The sequence below is a fragment of the Pezoporus flaviventris genome, unplaced genomic scaffold (genome assembly GCF_033815535.1).
Source record: "Pezoporus flaviventris isolate CSIRO_AGI_PZ_B2104156 unplaced genomic scaffold, CSIRO_AGI_Pfla_v1 ptg000013l, whole genome shotgun sequence".
NCBI lineage: Eukaryota > Metazoa > Chordata > Aves > Psittaciformes > Psittacidae > Pezoporus > Pezoporus flaviventris.
This window is the reverse complement of record NW_026892561.1, coordinates 140,459-161,311: the sequence shown is the minus strand read 5'-3', so window position 1 is coordinate 161,311 and position 20,853 is coordinate 140,459.

The following is a 20,853-nucleotide window of genomic DNA, read 5'->3' as shown; positions in this document are numbered from 1 at the left end:
TCTACTCAGTATTTATTCACATAAGGAGCTCAAAAGAGTGTGTTAAAGATTATTATTTTTTTATAGTAGAATGTAAGGGCAAATCCACTTCTGGAAAGACAACACACTTCTTTCCTGCAGAATATATTTAACCTTATACAATTTCCAAATCCGAGACAAATACACATCATTTTTATTTTTCACATCATGTTCATTTTCACATCATGCCATACCTTTATGTTGCCAGATGTACTATGTTAAGGTAAGATGCAAGAACAAAAAAAAGTAGTGAGTAAATACATTTGGCAAGTGTTTTGTTTGAATATGTTTTTCAATACACATATCCCAGAGTTCTAAAAATAAAATAGTACTGCAGGCTAGCTCTGGAGAGCCCAAATCTCTCACTGAGGTCAAGGGGAGATAAAAGGGCTCCTTGCTGGAATAGGAAGCTCAGTGCATTTCAGGATCAGGTCTCTTGGATCATATGTTATGTGTTTCCTTCCATTTATTACTACTCCATATCCAGTGGGGTGATAATCGCAGTGTTACAATGTCTTCACTTCATGTGGGTTGAATAGCAGGCTAATAAAGATGAGGGTGGCAATTTTTTCAGCTGTTATACTCAAATTTCAAATAAGACAATTTTTATTCTCTGCTTTTGAAAAGGCTTTTTGTCCACATTATTCCCCAGAGCTTAGATCAAAAACATGTCATGTTTCTGAGAGAGGTACAATCCAGGATGCAGTGCATTAGCATTTCAGCTGTTGTAATATAGGTTTGATACTCTTGTGCATTTCAATCTTTGCGCAGGAATTTGCTCCTATGCAAACGTGATCCTTTAAAAAGATTGATCATATATTTATAGGAGGGTGGCTCTATCCGAAGCCTCTAGATTGTTGCAGTTTAATTCAATGTGGTTTAAATCAATGTGCAGGTAATATTTCACTTTCATTGCAGTATGCGGCACTTTTCTGCAACAAATCCATCTAATCTACATCACAATACACAGAGCGGCACCCCAAACTACCAACAAGAGAATTCCAGATGACTTTTACCAGTTAAAAATTCCCTCTTTTTCTCTTGTTAGAGAGGTTAATAGTTTGGATATTACCCTGTAAATTCTTAGGGAAGAATGGCATCGCACAGACAGCTTCAGCTCTCTCTGTGGGTCTCTGAACACATGTTCCTATGTTATTTTCTGATGGTCTCTGAACAAAGTTTCCAGGAAATGCCAATTGATAACAATCCCTCCATTAGTGATCCCACAGTTGGCCCTCGTCAAATCACATTTTTTTTTTCTCTGTCTCATAACTGGTTCTCTAAAATGATGCTAATAATATCCATAACAGAGAGATGCTGGGTGAATCCATGAGCCTGCAGAGGACATTAAAGATGAAAAGGCTCATTTAAATGTTACATATTACCAGTATTATTATTGAAGATTAAGAGTGCACTCTGCCCTCAGATGGACATGTGCATCTGCTGCTGTTCCTATGTCTGTGTTTACACAAATAACCGTGTAATGGTGCAGACATGTACAAATCAAGAGACTTAAGTTCATCAAGTCAGCTTCACTGCAGCAAAGACAAGGTTTTCATGTGCAGATGGCAGGCATGTAAATTCGTATGATCACAATCTAGAGGTGCTTGTAAGGCATTTGCATGCAATGAACTCTTTTCAGCTTCTATTTCCGCAATGATGTTAACTATAATGAGAAAGAATAGAATGAAAGATAAGGAAAAATATTTATGGTCAACCTTTGGGTAAATTTTTTAATCCAAAGTGGCTAGAGCTAGGGAGGTCCTGGTGACAGAGACTGGGATACAATTCAGAGGTCAAGCTGTCACATTTGGGTCATGAAGCACAATTCTTCTCTTTTCCAAGGCTTCCTGTAAACTGCTGACTATCCTGGGTCCTAATGCATCATACTCCAAAGGTCTGATGAATCTTAAAGGGCACTTCTAATCTGGAATTTCTATTCAAACTGAATAAAATGATGGAGGCCCTGTTCTCGCTCAAACATCCATTCTGTTTCAACATTGTTAAAAGCATTTTTTCACTGCCCTGCATATAGTCTTTACAGAGGATTTTCAAGCTAATCCTTCTGACTGGGCCATGTTCCTTTTTCAAAATTCAACTGCATTTCTGTAGTCACACTGCCTTTGATTGAGTTGCCAGGTGTAACAACAAAAAAATTTGATCTAATGAATAGAAACTTAGCCTTGTACTCAAATAAAAAGCAAAAAGAGAGCATCTCTAAATAGATCGTCATCTTTTCAATATAGACTGCTTTGTTTTAACTCCCTTTTTTTTGGTTGTCAGTACACTTGCAAAATAGGGATCATCTGAATTCAGAATCAGAATAAAGAAAACTGCCACTCAGTTGTCGTTTTAAAGACAGTGTGGCAAATAGCAGAGATGCTTCTTTTACCAAGGAAAGCTGCATTTATTGCTTTATGTCCTACCATACTGTGAAGTGAGCAGAAATGAGGTTGATCCATGCAAGAGCAAGAGTTTGAGAAATGAAAGAAATAAACAAGTGCCTCCAGTACCTTTCAGTGCACTTTTTAAGGCCAAGAATAAGTAAATCAGTAACAGGAGATATATGCATCTTCAAAATCCAACCACCCAGACCTGCTGTTTTTCTTAATCAAAAAATCAGAAGTGGCTTATGGTTTGAGAACTCAACATTACTACTGGAGACTTCAGCATTAAGATAAGGGAAAACAGAGAGTGTGGGCCAAGCTAGCTGACAGAGCAAGCTAGTGTCTGAGCAGCTGTGGAAGTGCTCAAAGGGCTCTTCTTGCCTTTTAAAGTTTAAGACAAAAACAAGATAAAAAGAAAATCTTTCATTAAGGCTTTGTTACCCTGGATAACCAAGGACAGATTCTGGGTGGTCCCCATAAAGTTTCTTTTAACTTGATAGCCAGCCTCATGGGTACTTTTCCAACAGTTGTAGGGGATGAAATAACACTGAATTAAATTCCTTTCTTTTTTTTTTAAATAAAAGGAATGAAAAGAACAGCTAGATCTCTATACACCCGCCTTTGAAATAATCGCTATTGGGCTTGTCTGCATGTTTTATACAATATTATGTATTTGCATGGTCTGTGCCTCCTTCAGGCTAAACAGCTGATCTTGGTAACCTGGGCTGCTGCACTTGAGCACAGCAGATTACTTGGGTTGGCTGCTGTTCAGGAAGGTCACTGCTAAATGCAAAGATTTTCAACAGTGGTAAAATATGTGACTTGCTCACCTGGCTTCCTAAGAAGTGCAGTCATCTGTCGCTTCCAAGACATATTCTCCTGCACTGTAGGAACCACATACACGTAGTGTGAAAATATTAGGTGACAATTGCTAAAGGCATGGGTTGAACTGGCTACTTTATATACAAGGTGCCTAAACAAGCTAAATATTTGACAAAGTGATGAACAAGAAATCTTTAGAATCAAGAGGGGATTTTTCCTGCTGTTTCTTCAAAATATTAATTATATGTAAATGTATTTTACAGCCATTCCTTTCTTGGAAGAGCTATTCCTGACCTAGAAAAACTGGTTTCATGACTGCTCAAGCTCTGAGCTTGTTCTTGTCTCCAATTCATAATACAGCTGTATCAGCTAGTAAAGTATGTCTTCCTGAGCTGTTCCCCATTACTCCTTCTTGCTTCCTCACCTGATCTTCCCTTTCCAAAAATCTGGTTTGGAATTCCTTTATAGAATGACCTTTGTTATGTATCGGAGACAAAATGAGCTGGATGGTGGGTCTTCTTCAGGTGACCCCACCACCTTTGGAGTGATGTGAGTGAAGGAGGCATCCCAGGAGCTTGCACATCACTGGACAGTAGCAATAGCAAGACAGCAGGGGTGGGCTGCAGAAGTTGGGCTGCGACTGCCTTCAGGCCAGGTTCTGCTGAAGGAGGTTATGTGAAGAGGGAGCACTGTGGTAGTGTATTCATACACTCAGCTAGTACCCATGATGCAAAACAGGTGACATAACAGAAGGAAAATAAAATTAACAATCTACTGCAGAGATTATATGAAAGTAAATATCTGGAAAATAGAGCTATTAGGTCTTTATAATTTTTTTGGCAGAAACTAAATACCAGAAATATGCACTTCACAACCTGAAATTACTTTAATGGTTTTCATCCATTCATCACTGTGATTAGGTCTAGACAAACTGCCCTCTAGCACTGCTGAGCATGTGCACAGCCTGCATGATATATATTTCTTAACTGCTTGAAATATTATGTCAATTCTGTTTCTTTATCAGTATTGAATGAAAACAGGTTTAGTAACATTCAGGGCTAATAGAATCCCCTGCCTCTTCAAAGCATTCTGCTGCACAATTGGCTTTGGAGCATCCTTTCCATTGCACAAAACCAAACAAACTAAAACCCTCCATGAGGCTCTGTAGCAAAAGGTTACAAGGACAACAGTGAGTGTCAATCTGCTGAAAGACAATTGAAGATCTGTCCCAGTCACCCTGACATAATTAGAGTCAATACACTTGTAAACATGGAGACACAAGTTTTTACATCATCATCTTGACTTTACCATTACACACATCACAGAATCCCAGACTGGTTTGGGTTGGAAGAGACTTTAAAGCTCATCCAGTTCCAACCCCCTGCCATGGGCAGGGACATTTTCCGCTAAAGCAGGTTGCTCCAGGCCCCGTCCAGCCTGGCCTTGAACACTGCCAGAGCCACAGCTTCTCTGGGCACCCTGTGCCAACGCCTCACCACCCACAGGAGGAAGCTTAATCTCAGATAAGTGGAAAGGTGAAAACTCTGTTCACTATTGATGGCAAATAAGCACAGGCAAGAGCAAATGCAAATGTGTTTGTTGGAAAACGTTCATCTGAAATTTGAATTAAATAGTTGCATTGTATTAGAAAGAAAGTCTCTTTGGTAAGGGATATTCTCAGAAAATACTCTTAATTTGACAAAATCTATTTAAGGAAACGATTTATATTCCCTTGCGATCAAATTCCCAAATGCCCAGATTCTGGGTTGCTTTTCCCAGATGTTCCTTCTTTAGCTGTCAAAGAAGTGAAATAAAGTTCTGTAGTTTTGTCGTGGTTTAAACCCAGTCAGGTAATTCGTTCGCTCACTTCCCCCCCTTTCTTGCCCTCCCCCTGCTCTCGGAGGGACGGAGAGGAGAATCAAAAGAACGCAACTCCCACGGGTTGAGATAAGAACAGTTTAGTAACTAAGGTATAACACAAATCACTACTGCTACCACCAATGATAATAATGATAAAGGAAATAACAAGGGAAGAGAATACAACACCTCACCACCCGCTGACCGATAACTCGCCCCCCAAGCCCGACCAAGCTCCGACCGATACCTCCTCCAACCCTGCAGTCTCTCAGCCCTTCCGGCTAACTCCCAGTTACATCCTGGGCATGACGTGCTGTGGTATGGAATAGCTCTTTGGTCAGTTTGGGTCAGGTGTCCTGTCTCTGCTTCCTCCCAGCTTCCCCTCCTCCCTGGCAGAGCATGAGGCTCACAAAGTCCTTGGCCAAACCAAAACATCTCTATCAGCTCTGTTCCCGAGCCGAAAGTCAAAACACTGCACTGCACCAGCTACCGAGGAGGAGAAACATGACTGCTACTGCTGAACCCAGGACAAGTTTGCAGGTGTTTATTTTGAGGTAAAGTAGGCTCCAAGTAGTGAACTTCCCTTTTCAAAGATAAAAATTTGAAAAGGTGAAATAAGATGAATGTAGTCTTGTGTCTATTTTTTGCATTGCTACTACTGCTTTGTTATTTATTAGTATCTTTAATAATCAAGGAAGAGTTGTAGAGTAGCTTTGAGACTAAAAGGCTTTAGTCCTCAGTTTAAAGAGTCAAACCCTCAAGCTATAACTATCTCAAAACTCTTAGGTGATTTTTATGGTATATGTGAATTGTCTTGATTTAGTTCCCTAGGGACATGTTTTTCAACATCTCTCTGTGTACTAGGAGGGTATCCCCTCTGAAGACAAAAGTGAAAATCTCATAGATTTTTATGACTATTCGTTTATTCAACTGATTTCTGTCTTCCTCAAGTTACATCCATTCTTTTGCCTGCTATAACCTGAGAGTGGAGTTTCCTTAGATTGAGGGTCTCCCAAAATACACCAACTAGAACTGCAGATGTATCCAAGAAAACAAATGCTGCTGGACAGAATCTTGTTTCTGCATTCACCTACACAGACATTAAAATCTTCCATGCAGCCAATAGCCACTGTTCCATGGCTTGAGATATTTCAAGAACACTTTACAACATAGTTGCTATTCAGTCAAGAGATGAAGTCTGAGAGAAATCATGAAAAAGTACAGTCATAGAATCGTAGAATAGTTAGGGTTGGAAAGGACCTTAAGATCACCCAGTTCCAACCCCCCTGCCATGGGCAGGAACACCTCGCACTAAACCATGACACCCAAGGCTCTGTCCAACCTGACCTTCAACACCACCAGGAATGGAGCATTCACAACTTCCCTGGGCAACCCATTCCAGTGCCTCACCACCCTTACAGTAAAGAACTTCTTCCTTATATCCAATCTAAACTTCCCCTGTTTAAGTTTTAACCCGTTACCCCTTGTTCTATCACTACAGTCCCTAATGAAGGGTCCCACCCCAACATCTTTATAGGCCCCCTTCAGATACTGGAAGGCTGCTATGAGGTCTCCACAGAGCCTTCTCTTCTCCAGGTTGAACAGCCTCAACTTTCTCAGCCTATATTCATATGGGAGGTGCTCCAGTCCCATGATCATTCTCATGGCCCTCCTCTGGACTTGTTCCAACAATTCCATGTCCTTTTTATGTTGAGGACACCAAAACTGTACACAATACTCCAAGTCAAAACAAGCAAATGATCATTAAATATTTGCTCAGTTCTAGGTGACAGTCAAAGCCAGAAAGACCAGGTATTTGAATAAGCATGAAGTCAGATCATCATCATTTGTCCTGTAAGAGGTGCTGGATACGCACTGTTGGCTTGCTGGCCTTCCCATTGTGGCTGTCGTTGCAACAATAGATGAACGACCTCAGCTTTTGTGTCAGAGGCATTTCACTCACAAAAAGGGATCCAAATATCTTTTTTATTTTTAATTCACAAAAGCAATGGCTTTATTTAAAACCCCAACATTTAGATCAAGGGGAAATTGGAAGAAAAGTTACCAGAGATGTGATTTTCCATAGGAAACTGTTGTTTACTCAAGGATGTTATTCAGATCTCCAGCTTTTCCCTTGCCTTGATTGTCATGTGTTTATGTATCCTACCTTTTGTTTTGTACCATGCTCTTCATTTCAGATTCTGGGCATTTTCAACAGTGATTATTCTGTATGCAAGGACTGGTTATATATTTTTTGTTCCTTTGTTACTAGAAGGGGCAGCCTGTATGATGAGTAGATTATTTGGTAAAGGAAGTATTATGGGGCTGGTTGGGTAGGGCTTGTGTATCTTGAGTAAACACCTATCAAAAATATTGCCATAGCAAATGCTTTTTGGAATATTTCTGGTAATTTCTGCGCCTTTTTTAGCAGAAAACAGTCCTTGGAAAATTCTGGCTGTCAATCTTCGTAAGAACATAAGATAAGCCTTTCTGCATTCTTCATCCATCTAACCTAGCATGCTCCCTACGAAAGGGGTCCGAAGGGAATTCTAAGACTAACATATAAGAGCAGCACTAGAATGACCTTCCCGTTGCATGATCATTCTGGTTTTCAACAGTCAGTGGTTTAAGGACTCAAGGCTACATCTGGATCATCCTGTCTAATGGCTATCAGTAGTTATATTCTCCATGAATCTACATCCTTTTTTTGTATTGTCAGATTTATTATCCTTCAGAACACGGATGGAGCTTAGGACTGGATCATTGCAAGAGTACACTCTGCATTATTTATATTGAAAATATTTAATGTCTACCTCAACAACATAACTTCACTTATTCAAAGATTATATATGAGGCTGATATTCCTGCTTGAGTAAACATACATTTAGTAAGGAAAATAACAACTTATATTGCTTGAGTGCAATTTTCCAGTGACCCATAAGATCAATTGTTCTGGGCTCTCTGTAGTCTTAAGTTCTGCATGAGTTTAACCTCCATCCATGGGTCCACAGATAAAGCAGGCACAGAACAACAGATAAACTTACCTAAAGAAGAGAGAACAAAATGCAAGTATAAATTTAAATGAGTGCGTGCATGCTAAAAGCAAAGATTTCCTGGACACTTTTAAGACAGAGGAGGCTCGAATGAGAGCTGAGAATGACAGAGAGGGCAGGTACTTACCCCCTTATTCAAAGACATACAAGAAAGGCATTTGCTAGAAGTTATCATGGAAAGCCTTTTAGACAAATTAATTAAGCAATAAGACATGACAGGGTGTGAATCACTTGGTAATGATTTACGCCTATTGTGTTGTTAGGCAGGAGGCCAAAGGCCGAGTGCTGTCAAATCACCTAGGTGTAAATTATCATTTGATAATTTGAGCCCTGGAGTGCATTATTGTAATTAGAAGGTGTTCTATCATCAAAGTTTGCTACTTCATTCCATTTTTTTCTTTTCCATTTCAGCTGCATTTTGATACTTATAATTCTATCATTAAAAATTGAATTTCTTTTTATTTTGCAAGATTATTTCAGACAACTACTACAGTGAAAGGTTTTAGATAACATCTCTGTCATATACTACAGTGCATAGCAAAGGAGTCAACAATGCAGGCATGTCATCACTGTCATTTAATCACTGTGCCTTCAGTCATAAAGCCAGTTACAGGCAAAGGGAGGTGTTAGGGTTATAGGGGAATGTGCAATTTAAAATTAGTTGGAAGTTCGATGAAGAGTCAATGAAGAGGAATGAGGCAGCTGCAGGTGACTTTTCACATTAAATAACACTAAAAATATGATGAGATAATAGCATGAATTCTTCCAAGTTGCACCATCCAGACAGCTGTGGAGACCACAAAGAAAAGGCAGCTCAAAACATGATTACTAAAATTGAGAGAAGCCAACTTCAGCATGGGTTGTTCAATACAGAGATGTGAATACCACCTCCAGCTTTGGATATTCGTATAGATTGTCAGAACCTGGGAGAAGTTATCACTTTCTACTTGTCTACTTCTGTTCCTGTATGCTGCTTTCAGCTGCACACTACTACTAGAGATAGGATATTAAAGTAGCAAGGTCTCCAGTTTGAGTCAGTTTGCCATTCTTAAGTACTTACAGTCATCAGTCACTGAGAAAAAGAAAGATCTTGTCAAGTCTAGCATAGAAAGGTATGTCATGACAGGTCCTTTTTGCCTCTTTTCCATCTATCCCCCAATATAGTTACGGAAAATTATTTCAGCAAATCCAGCTACAGCTTCCTAAACATTAACCAAAGACACAGTCATATGGAATTGAACATTCTTAATGTTCTTACATGACTAAATAACAACAGCCTTCATTGCAGAATTCCTAACACTAAAAGGATTGCCCCTGATAAAAAGCAGTCCCAGGATGCAAGTATCAAGGGTGAAATGTCAAGGTCAATCAACAGTACATCTTCCCAAGCATTAGACATACTTAGAAAAAGAGAATTATACCAAGCTGATAATTCATTTGTCAACCATGATTTCAAAACCAACAAGAAACCATCTTATAAGGGGTGTAACTATAAAAACAGAATGTCTCAAATGCGTTCTGATAAACTACTGGTCTTAAAATTATTTTTTTTGAGTTTACTTTTAATGTTTGCTTATGGATGGCATATGCTCTGGTTTTGTTGTGATTCTTTCTGCATCTATTTTTTCATTCTCTTTTCATGTTGTCACAAAAGCTGCCACACATCCTATTGCATTTATTAATCAGAAGGATCCAGATAGTGTGATAGTTGGTTTTGCCATCCGTCTAGCATATTATTAGTAGGTTACGGTTTGGAAAATTGACAGAGAAACAGATGTTAGGATTATGTTATGTAGCTTGAATACCATAATGATATACAGTTGTCAGAAGCTTCTATTTTCTTTCTTTAGGAAGATGATTACTTTATGGAGGAAACGGCTCAACTTTTTACAAGCCAAAGGGGAGAAAAAAATAAAATGAGAGACCTGAGGAAAAAAAATCTAAGGAAGGAGTGATGAATGTTTAGTCTGTGTCTAAAAGTCTGTGCAGAACACATGCAATTTATGAAATTTTTCTAAGGCAATAATCCTGGCTGTGCCTGTTTCCCTCACAGATACATATTTAATGAAATAAGGAAAAATAAATCTATACTATCATGATTTGCATATCCTCAGTCTGCTACAAAGTGTGACAGGAAGGAGGCACCATTTTTTGCTAGTGGCAGCTTAATAATGTAATATGCAGAGGTCTCTCCCTTTCTAAGAAAACAGTAAGCTTGCAAATAAAGCCCTTGGGCATGCCTGGCATGTCTTCGTTCCCTTTTAGTTATGCTTATCAGTCACAGGGGGGATAAGATCTAGCTGATGTACAAAGGACAAAGGTCAAAAAAAAAAACTTTATTTCGTCTCCTTCCACCCCCATTTAGTATCTTACTATTGGACTTTTAGATCTGAAGTTATAAAACCAAAGGTTTTTATAATTGCTCTTGAGTTTGCTTGCTTTGTTGCCTGGCCACTTGCTCATATTATGTTTTAGGAAGAAACTGAAGGACTGTGGAAAATACTATGAAAATGACATAGTACTCAATGCATAAATGAACATCCATTCCTACATTTCTTTACTTCTGATTCCTCCTTTTCCTACCTATTTCATCACTTTATGTTAGTGTCAGATGTGAATAAGAATTCTGTATCTGGTAAGACATTTATATTTGGTCCCCGTCACTATAATTGAAGTCTAAATATTGAGGCACTCACTTCCTTCTGAGGTGAAATAAGTCTCAAAATAATTCCTTGAGCAGTGGAGAAGCCAGCATCTCTATCTCTTTTCCTCCAACATTCAGTAGCAAGGCTTGATACTTCTGCCACAGACATCTGTGGGAACACTCCGGGAAAAGAGAGATGTATGTGGATTGGTGTGGCACTTCACTGAGTGCAAAGTAGAGAGAAACCTTCCTACCCATACATGCGAGCACACACCCACAGTGAGCTGTTAAATGACTTCTGAAATTTCTTATTTAGAAAAATAGAAAAGATGAATGTTCAGTCATTAAAAAGCACATGACACTGGTTATGAATAGAGTAACTTGTACAAGATGATATATTCAAGTAAATCCCTAGGAAATTTGCAGAGATTTTTATTATTGATACAAAATAATCTCTTTTTTTGCTAAAGACATAAATCTCCATAATGAAATAGAGTTCGTTGCTCCAGATTTATACTCTTAGCAGGGGCTTAGATCTTTATGGATACCTCCCAAAAAAATCTAATAAGTAATAAAGAAGTACTGAGCTAATAAAGTCAACAGGTAGTTGATGCAATATTTGAATTTAGACTACACTTTTTAATTACAGGGTTACAACGCATAATACGTAGAACTGCCTCTGGACATTCATCAAAAATAACCTTCTTTTGATTTATTAACTTAGCCATTTATTTCTAGCTAGTATTACTTAATTCACAGGCAACTAGGAAAGGATGTATCTGATAGAAAAAATATTTTCATTAAGATATTTGAGAAGCAGAGTGTCCATTTCTTCCATGCAGTTTTAATCAAAAAGCACTGCTCATTGTGCTTTAAAAAAAACATGGTTATTGCCGGTATTACCATAAGATTATTAGATTAATCCACTGATTAAATTATTTATTCTTTCTTCTCTGTCCTTTTACTTATTTTAAAATATGAATTTCATGCATGTTTTTGACAATAAAGAACAAAGAAAATAGTTGGTTGACTATCAACAGCGCGGTGTTCTCTGGTTCTGTCCTCAAAGGAGCATGTTTTGTGTATTCAGCTATGCCCATCCATTCGTTGAAGTAACAAAGTTTAGATAAAAGCAAAAGGCTCAATGAAAATTCTAAATCCAAGAATCCAAGCCTTCTTCACTGTTGGGAAGACCCTGTTTCAAACTTCTGTATCTCTTTGCCAGCATATAGAAGTAACTACAATCTGAGTCTTAGCTGTGTAATTATGATCCATCTCACTAAAATCCAGTGACTACGTAACATCCAACTGCTTCTATAAATCATAGTATCATAGTATCATAGTATCATAGAATCATAGAATCAGAGAATAGTTAGGGTTGGAAAGGACCTTAAGATCATCCAGTTCCAACCCCCCTGCCATGGGTAGGGACACCTCACACTAAACCATGTCACCCAAGGCTCTGTCCAACCTGGCCTTGAACACCACCAGGGATGGAGCATTCACAGATTCCCTGGGCAACCCATTCCAGTGCCTCACCACCCTAACAGGAAAGAACATCTTCCTTATAGACTCTTTCAAGGTTTTTCAGGAAAGCTTTAGGATTTAGCAATCATTATTACAAGAGACGAACAGAAATAGTAGGTATTTGAGGTATTTGAGATGTGTTAGTGCAGTTTTATGAGATTAAACTACACACCAAAAGAATGGGAAAGAATTAACTGTCAAAGATAGCAGACATTGACTAAGGCTACAGAGAAGTGAATTGAGATCACTTCAAACAGACTACTTTATCCTTGAGGTAGATTTGTAGAAGAACTGGATTCTGCGAGTATTCTTTTCCTTGGAGAACTAGCCAGAATCATGTGATACTCTTCATAGCACTGAGTTTAACATAACCAGGAACAGTGATTTAGTGTTCCTATATATTGAGCAGATCTGTACTGGGAAACACTAGATCCAGAAGATAGCATGATACAGATTGTTTTGTATCTTTGACCTACAAGCACATTTTATAGCTGAACTGGTCTCAGGATTCTGTCTGGCTGCTGCACTGGCCTCAAAGTACAGCCCAGCTCCCTTGTACTACTTACAAGCAGTTCAGACAGAATATTGTGGGGATCGTAAACGAACAACATCTATTCCCAGGGTAAGTCAAGACTATTTCACAAGTTACTTTATGGAGCATATGGTTTTACTTGGTTATGTTCAGTCACAAAGCATCACATAAAGCAACTTAATCCAGATATTCAGATACCATGCAATGCAAATGGCGCATCATTTCCAAGCTTTAAAGGAACCTTGTCTTTTCCCCTGGGGAGCATGGTGTAGGCTATAGTTTTAAGTCAGACTTCCCATAAACTTCTAACACTCCAGCTTTCCAAACAACATGTCAGCCTCCAACTTAGTGTGATACAACTTATTATCTGTATGTCAGAGTATAAGAAAGGCACTCTGGTATTCTTCTAAAAGTATGCTGAAAAAGAAAATGAAATTGCAATCAGTAAAGAAGCCAGAATTGTTTGGGGTTTCTAGTGTAGTCCTTGCCAAAACCCACAGAGAATCCCTGAGGCCTCCTTATCTGGTGTGCTGAGTCGAAGCTTTCTGGAAACAGCAGGCTCAAAGGTTGCTAAACCAGACTCTCTCTTAGATAATTTTAAAGCTTATAACTAGGACATTTTAGTACTACACAGGGAAATAGTTCTCAGTCTCTAATATGACAGATATTGGATGTAATTATGGGGTGAGCAAAACACAAAGCATTGCTCAAGAGGTAAGGAAAGAGTTAAGCATTAGGCACTCAAAGGTAGGATTCAGTCCCAGGCTAACAGCCCTCCAACACAACTTTCCATTGTTCACAGGTCTGGTAGGCTCCTGGGGTAAAGTACTTTTTTGGCTGTTGAGATCAGGAATGCTATCACTTTTGTGATATAATTTGGGTTTCTGTGTAATTACATCCTGGCAAAAGCATATTTCTAATAGCACAGCTAGAATTTTCTGTTTCAAATGCATTGTTGACTTTACGCTGGAATGCTGTATTTGGTTACATTCCACCCTCATTATAGAGCTCTCTGTACATCCCAGAGCACAATAGCGTTATTATGCACTACCTTTGCCTCCAGGTCACGAACTATGATTATCTCTTTTCATGGCAACAATCTTTATAACCTAGAAACTACTCCCAGGGACAACATTATAAAGAAGGATTGGCATATGCATAAATAAAGATGAATAGATATTGGCACTCCTCAGAGTTTTTGCCATTGATTATGGAATGTTGATTAATGCCATAATCACTACCTCCCCTCGTAAGCGATAGTGGCATTTTGTGCTGGCTTCACTTTTCTGTCTTCACATCTGCTGCTTTCTCTCCAGTCCCTGGCTCTTGTCACCCATCTGATTCATCCTCATAGCACGATGACAAAAGTCACAATGTTTGGTTGCCAGCGAGAAAATTTCAGAGGAACAATTTTGAATCTGATTGTTCTCGACTAACATGCTGCTCCGACGGATTATAGCACTTTTCTATGCGGTTGCTTTTTGCTAGGTCCATCTGTCTGCTCTCCAAGCTGTGCTCCTAAGATTTGACATTTCAGGCAGTTCTGATTCCATTTTCTCTCATTCAGTTTCAGTTTTTCAGAACAAAAATCCAGTCAGGAAGGTTATTTGGGGAGCAGTAAGCAAAAAGTAGGACTATTGTTAGCACTCTTTCAAGCTACTAACCACAGTGCTTTGTATATTCTTGACATTATGTACAAAGAAATTATCTACAACACACCTACAAGGCAGAGTAAATAGGACCTGCACTTTATGCAATTTGAATCCAGAAATCATCCACAGAAAGACCTTACGAACCCTAACAGCTACTCCCAAAGCACTACCATAATATTCCCCATCCGTATTAGATCAATTATTTGAAAGTTCATCTTTACTTCATATAGGTTGCTTTCTGCATTTACAGGTAACGAATGACCTGTGAAATGGAGCTGCATTTTAACAGACGCGGCCACACAGACTTCACAGCACATGATCAGAACCGCTAGCGATAGAGATGGCTTTGCAGGAAGAGCGCTGTGCTAGAAATGTATGTCAGAGTAAAATAATTAATTTACATGCATTGTCATTTTATGCAACATATGTTCATTTTTTAAATACTTGCCTTGCCAGAAGCTAAGGAACCAGCCATAAAGATAAACTAAACCAGACAATGTCTGGTAAAGTTTAGAGTAAAAATTGCTCCAAGTCGTACCGCACTGTTCTAGTTCTCCTCCTGTACCGTCTAAAATCTATAGTCATATCAAGTTGATTAAGTTAGGCCAAATGATGAAAATTACTTGATATTGGTATCAGGGAAGTCTTCTGATTGCTTGAGAAGAAAATGCTTGAGGGGAGCTTGTTAGCCAGTACCAGCACAGTTTGCGTCTACATGAATGTCCAGTGAGGCTTGTGCATGTCTTCATATCTTGTGTATCTGGTGCATTATCATCTGGTATATCTGGGACAAGGAGAACAAATGGACTTTCCCTTTTTGGTGCATCTGCTGTGGGCAAGGTTTCTGAAACATTGCATTACGCCTAAATGCTAGAGGTTCTCTTTTGCAATCGTATAGCTAGGAGCAGAAAGGGAGTAAAATATGTAGACAAGGGGTGTAAAAATACATCAAAGCCAGCAGAAATGAACCTGAAAGTTTTTCCAGTTGTACGAGAAGAGAAGAGAAGAGAAGAGAAGAGAAGAGAAGAGAAGAGAAGAGAAGAGAAGAGAAGAGAAGAGAAGAGAAAGCTGGACCCTGAAAATAATTGCATGAAGAATAAGAACATTTAAAGAATAATCTTACATTATCTACAGCAAAAGATTGAAATCGGTTTTGTTTTGTTTTATAAAGGCATGCATCCAATACACAATAACAGGTTAATGAAAGAACTTATGAAACCTTTCAGAGACAGGGAATTTCCTAAAGGAAGTGGAGGTTTTACAGATGTTGTTTGCCGTTATTTAGGAGTTGGCAGAAGGAAGAACAAATACAGCAGCCCAGCAGTTCTACTTGTCTGACAATGCCACAGTGTGCAGTTGTTACTGTTCTGTTTTTTATGTCCTAGCACAGTTACATGGCATATGGATAATGAACCCAACTCTTAAATCCTGTTTTTCATGAAGCTTGTAGACCTGTGTCCATATGCTGGCTGTATGAAGTGGCCCATTATTGTGAGCCCCTGAACAGTCAATCCAGTTTCTTTCTAAAATGGGTTTGGCTGCATGAAGACTCAGGGTAAAAAAAAAAAACCAAGCAAAAGTCCTCAAGATGTATTTAAGTATGTGATAGCACAGGGAATTAATCACGCTGAGAAGGACTCCCATCAGGTGGATATAGAGTAAATCCCTTTAACATTTGCTGTGTACAATCCAGAGGGGTCAGCAAACAAGAACTGTGTCCTCTCCATGCTGAGATCAGCAGAATGGAATGGCAAGTAATATCCTACTTTGTGCATGGAGTTTGCATCAGAGCAGACTCACTGCCTTGAAGGAATCTTCAAAATCATAAAGTAATGAACAGTTTAAGTGGATGCATGAAACGGGTGGAATGCAGAAAAGGACTAGCACAGTAGGAAAAGCAAGTTTATCTAGTACAGCAGGGAGCATGATACACTCCCCGCATTTGACAGATGAGCCAGGGGCTGCTGTGTCCTCATGCCTTTCCATTTTTATAACTGCATACCCACACTGAATACAGTCTGATGTAGAAGGAACTGTCTCTGACAGATACAAAATTAGCTTTACACCAGCTCGTATGCTGATTTACACACAAGAGAAACTACAGCTCCCAGTAAGGTCTGTATCCCTTTAAGGAATTCAAATTTAATACCTGAAGTTCAGGGAATCTTTATCTACCTGATGAATGACCTTCACTGGAAAAATAATATCTGAATCAAGCTGATTTGAACATATTTATGTCTGAGGAGAACCAGGAATTCCTCCCCTATTCCCTCTATTCTTGGATAAAAGCAAAAAATTAGTTATATCTCTGTTTTTACAGGATGCCTGTTATGGACAGATACCATTTAAAAAGAAGACCAGAATAATACCATTCAGTCTGGTGATAGACTACGTAGGTAGGCTAGAACTGATCTTAGCTCAGTGTGTCTGTGTGGCAGCAGAGGTGACAAGAGAATACCATGTGCACTAAGGCAGCCAAAGAGCAATGACAGCAGGCATGATGGTAGTTGCAAAGTGCCAGCAGACTCAGCTTTGGAACAGATTTGCCAAGACTGCCGCCCCATGTGATGACACAGATTCCATGCTGAATGCACAGTGACATGGAAAATGTCTCCTAGTGGTGTCCAGGCTTCACCAGTTAACTCCTCTAATAGCTGCTCTCCCCTGACTTTGTACTGTTTCACCAGCTGTTGTGCATCTCCTGTTCTGACGGAGACACTTGCAAAGCAGAAGCCTCATTAGGAAAAAGCAACAGCATATGGGTATGAGAAGGGGGGTGTTTTAAATAATGAGTGTGTCTGCGTCTGTGTTCAGTACCTACACAGGAAGTACCATCTTCTTTAGTTACTTGAGCTTGATTCACTGTTTGTACCATTCTGTAACAAGGAGCTTCTGGACGTGTGGAGTGCTCTGAAAGATAAAAGAGCAAATACATCAAGCACAAAGTCAGTTCCATTTGGCAATGCAAAGAAACTCTAGGTAGAGAGAATCCCTATTTGGTGAAGAGTCAGGTCAGCAATCCAGCCTTACACTTCGCTCCTGGTTGTATTCCAGGGCTGAAGACATTCACTGATGCCATATCCCACATGCCCTTGGTCATCGTGCTTGTAGTAAGCGTGGTTAAAGCCCTTCCCAAATCTTCGCTCGCGAAGCCAAGCCGTCAATGCCATCATGATCTATGACTACTGAACTGTTCCTTGAAGTTTATGGCATGCTGCTAGAACTGCCTTTGGGTAGCCTCTAGACCAGAGAGTTGAAACAACCTAGTCTGTAGGAATTAGAGCTAAGGAAGGATGGACATCTCTCTGAATTTATGTGTTAGGGTAACTGTCTTTGGCGCAAACTGAATATTTTTGGGTGCTGGGAAGGAGCAATCTTCAAGATTCTCTGAGGTCTAATACTGACAGCTTGTGTGATGAATGTTTCCCTTGAGTAGGTATAGGTTCACTCAGTGGATCTTTCTCTTCTAAACAAACACTGATTTTTACCTTAAGCACAACTTAGCTGTGTTTAAGGTATGTTTAAAATTTGAGAAGTATTAAAAAACACGATGCAGACAGATACCCTAAACCCTGTGCCCTCAGGAGGCAGGTTCAGCAAGTGTTGCTTCTGTATGAAGGGCAGTTTAAGTTATAAGCAAAGTAAGCAGATTTTCTACACTTTGCTGTCTGGTTTTGCCCAGTTGGTGGGTGGCCTGGCTGTAGCGTGTGAATCTTGGTGCTCTTTGATCTGCTGCTCCTGAAATCCTCAGGAAGATACTGGGGTAAGTTCACTGTCTTTTGCCTTTCCAAGGGCCTATGGTGTGTTCAGTGTCTTAGGGCTGTCATGGACCCAAATTCATCAGTTTTTGAGGTTTATGATCTTTAAGTTCACATCCAAACAACACAAAATTTATTAGAGCCACACTAAGTTAAAGGCTTTTAACAGTTTATTAGCATTTCTCCCAAGCTTTCAGTTTATAACTGAGATAAGGATGTATTCTGATATGCTGCCTCACACCTGCCTATTATGTGTTCCATTATTAAAAGCTTTCATTTGTAAAATATCCCAGGAGATGCATGCCTTAGAGAATAACTGAAATCAGGCAGTCATAACCTATCCAATTTAATGTTTCATAAGAAGGAAGCTTTAGGATACCAACTGGTATAGTAAAAAATCACCAGATACACCACCATAACAACGCACTGAAAAAAATAACCATTAAAACTATGTTAATGATGCTGGTATCTTACATTAGGTTTCTCAGGGGTTTCTATACTGTCCTTAGCCATGTGACAGGAGCAGGGAGCAATCAATCAGTGTAAGTTAGCAGAATGGTGGAGTTTCTCCTCTAAGGAGAGAAAGCCCTCTAAGGGTTTTCATCCAACATTCTCCTCAAGTTTAGAAGCACACACACGAGCACACTCATTCCTCCTGTGTCAGGAGGTCTGTGTCAGTACAAGTTCTGAGTCCAAGGTGGTGAGGACTTGCCATTTCAGTATAATGGGTGCCACTCACTGGGGTGCATCTCACTACTGAGAAGTACAAGCATTTATAGAGGCCCAGTGGGCCATGGAGCTCAAACTATCAAGACTTATTATCATAATGGTTCTTTATTGACATGACCAGAAGTGGTGAAAGGAGGACAAGAGGAGATAGGGGAAAGGTAACTGGGTCATTCTGAGAGATTATGATATGGTGATTGTAATATAGATTCCAGTAATATATAGGCCAGGTTGGATGGAGCTTTGAGCAACTTGATCTAGTGGAGGGTGTCCCTGCCCAAGGCTGGAACTAGATGAGCTTTAATGCCCCTTATAACTTAAACCATTTTAGGATTCTATGATTCCCCAGCCTGAATATTTGTTGACAACTCATTTGGTTTTGGCTCATAGGTATTCAGATTGTGACATGAATTCAAAGGGCAGATCTGCTTTTCTGTTGGCTGGCACTTTGGTTAACATTTGCCTCTTCTACAAAGAAAAGGTAAAATGAATGTATAATACTGCTCAAAATCTGGGCTTGGTTTTGATTTCTGCTAGTTTAACAGAAAAGCCTCTGTACTTTTTCCCTAGTTATCCTTGTGTGACAGCAGTGGAACAATATGACCCTCTTTTGTCCTTGCTCTACTTACATATGGCTGATGTACTCATCCAACTGACTCCAAGCCTCTTCTCTGTCTATAACTGCAGGTCAAAACATCTATTTTGGCAATTCAGCTGCCCTCACTGCCATTTGGAAGGAGCAAGGTGGAGACAGCTGGCAGTTAGGGGAGCACTAGGAAGCATATGGTAGCTCTGTGCCGTGTTGTTGAAGAGCTCGTAGGACAATCATTTGTTTGCTTCACTGCTTTCTAAAATGTACATCTCCTTTATTTGTCTTTTCCCATAGCCCCCAGGATACCCTTCACTTCAGCAAGGGCTATTGTAGAAGAATCTTCATATTTTGAAAGTTTTTGGTTCTTTCCATGAAGGAAAATCTACTTTAGTATTATTCCATTCCCATAAATGACTAGAGAGCAAATAGGGTGGCTGATAAATAGAGGTAACTGGCCAGAAACGATTTTTCACACACTAAATAGGACAATAAAATGGTAGAAAATAGCATCTTAAATTTAAGGAATTATGTGTCTTGCCATTTGCAACTTGTGTTTTTAACATGGCAGCTGGTCGGAGGGTGAAGAGAATATGTGGCCATGCAACTTTGGCTGAGATCCTGCCTGATCCTGAGAGTTAAACACAGCCAAGCCCTGTAGTGTTGGATGGGAAACAGCCAAGGAAAATCCAGTGATTCACTAAGTGGCACTCTTCCTGCACGATTACAGCAACCCAAGTGCCAGCATGGTGCTAGGGGATAGCTTTGTTGGTGGCAGTGATGTTTTAACATGAGATATAAACTTGTTTAAAAATCTAGTGACAATTTGCACAAAAATAAGAAAGGTTTGATAATTTCTGTCTTGTAATTTCACCTTCTGCTTTCCAGTGTATGGGGCTTTCTTCCTGATACATCTTGTTGGCTGACCATGGTCGTTGCTACAATAAGCCTAATGGATTCCTCCAAGGAGGTGGCTGCACTGCTGTAGTAAATTCTGTTTCTATACACTGCCCACAAAACATCGACAGCATTTGATGAAGTGTATAATCAGAAGTTTATGCCTGTATAAAGAAATGTCAAGCACTCTAACAAAAGACAGTAATTTGGAATGTTCTTTATACCTTTCTGTGATAGAATTTCTCTTCCTTCTCTACCATAATCATTCATTCCAGCCTCTGAGTTGCAATGTAACATTCGAGTTGATGCAACTGTGTGGGCTGCTTTCTAAACCAGATCGATGAGCTGACTTGTACTAAAGAATCCTTCAAAAGTGGTTGTGTTTTTTTTT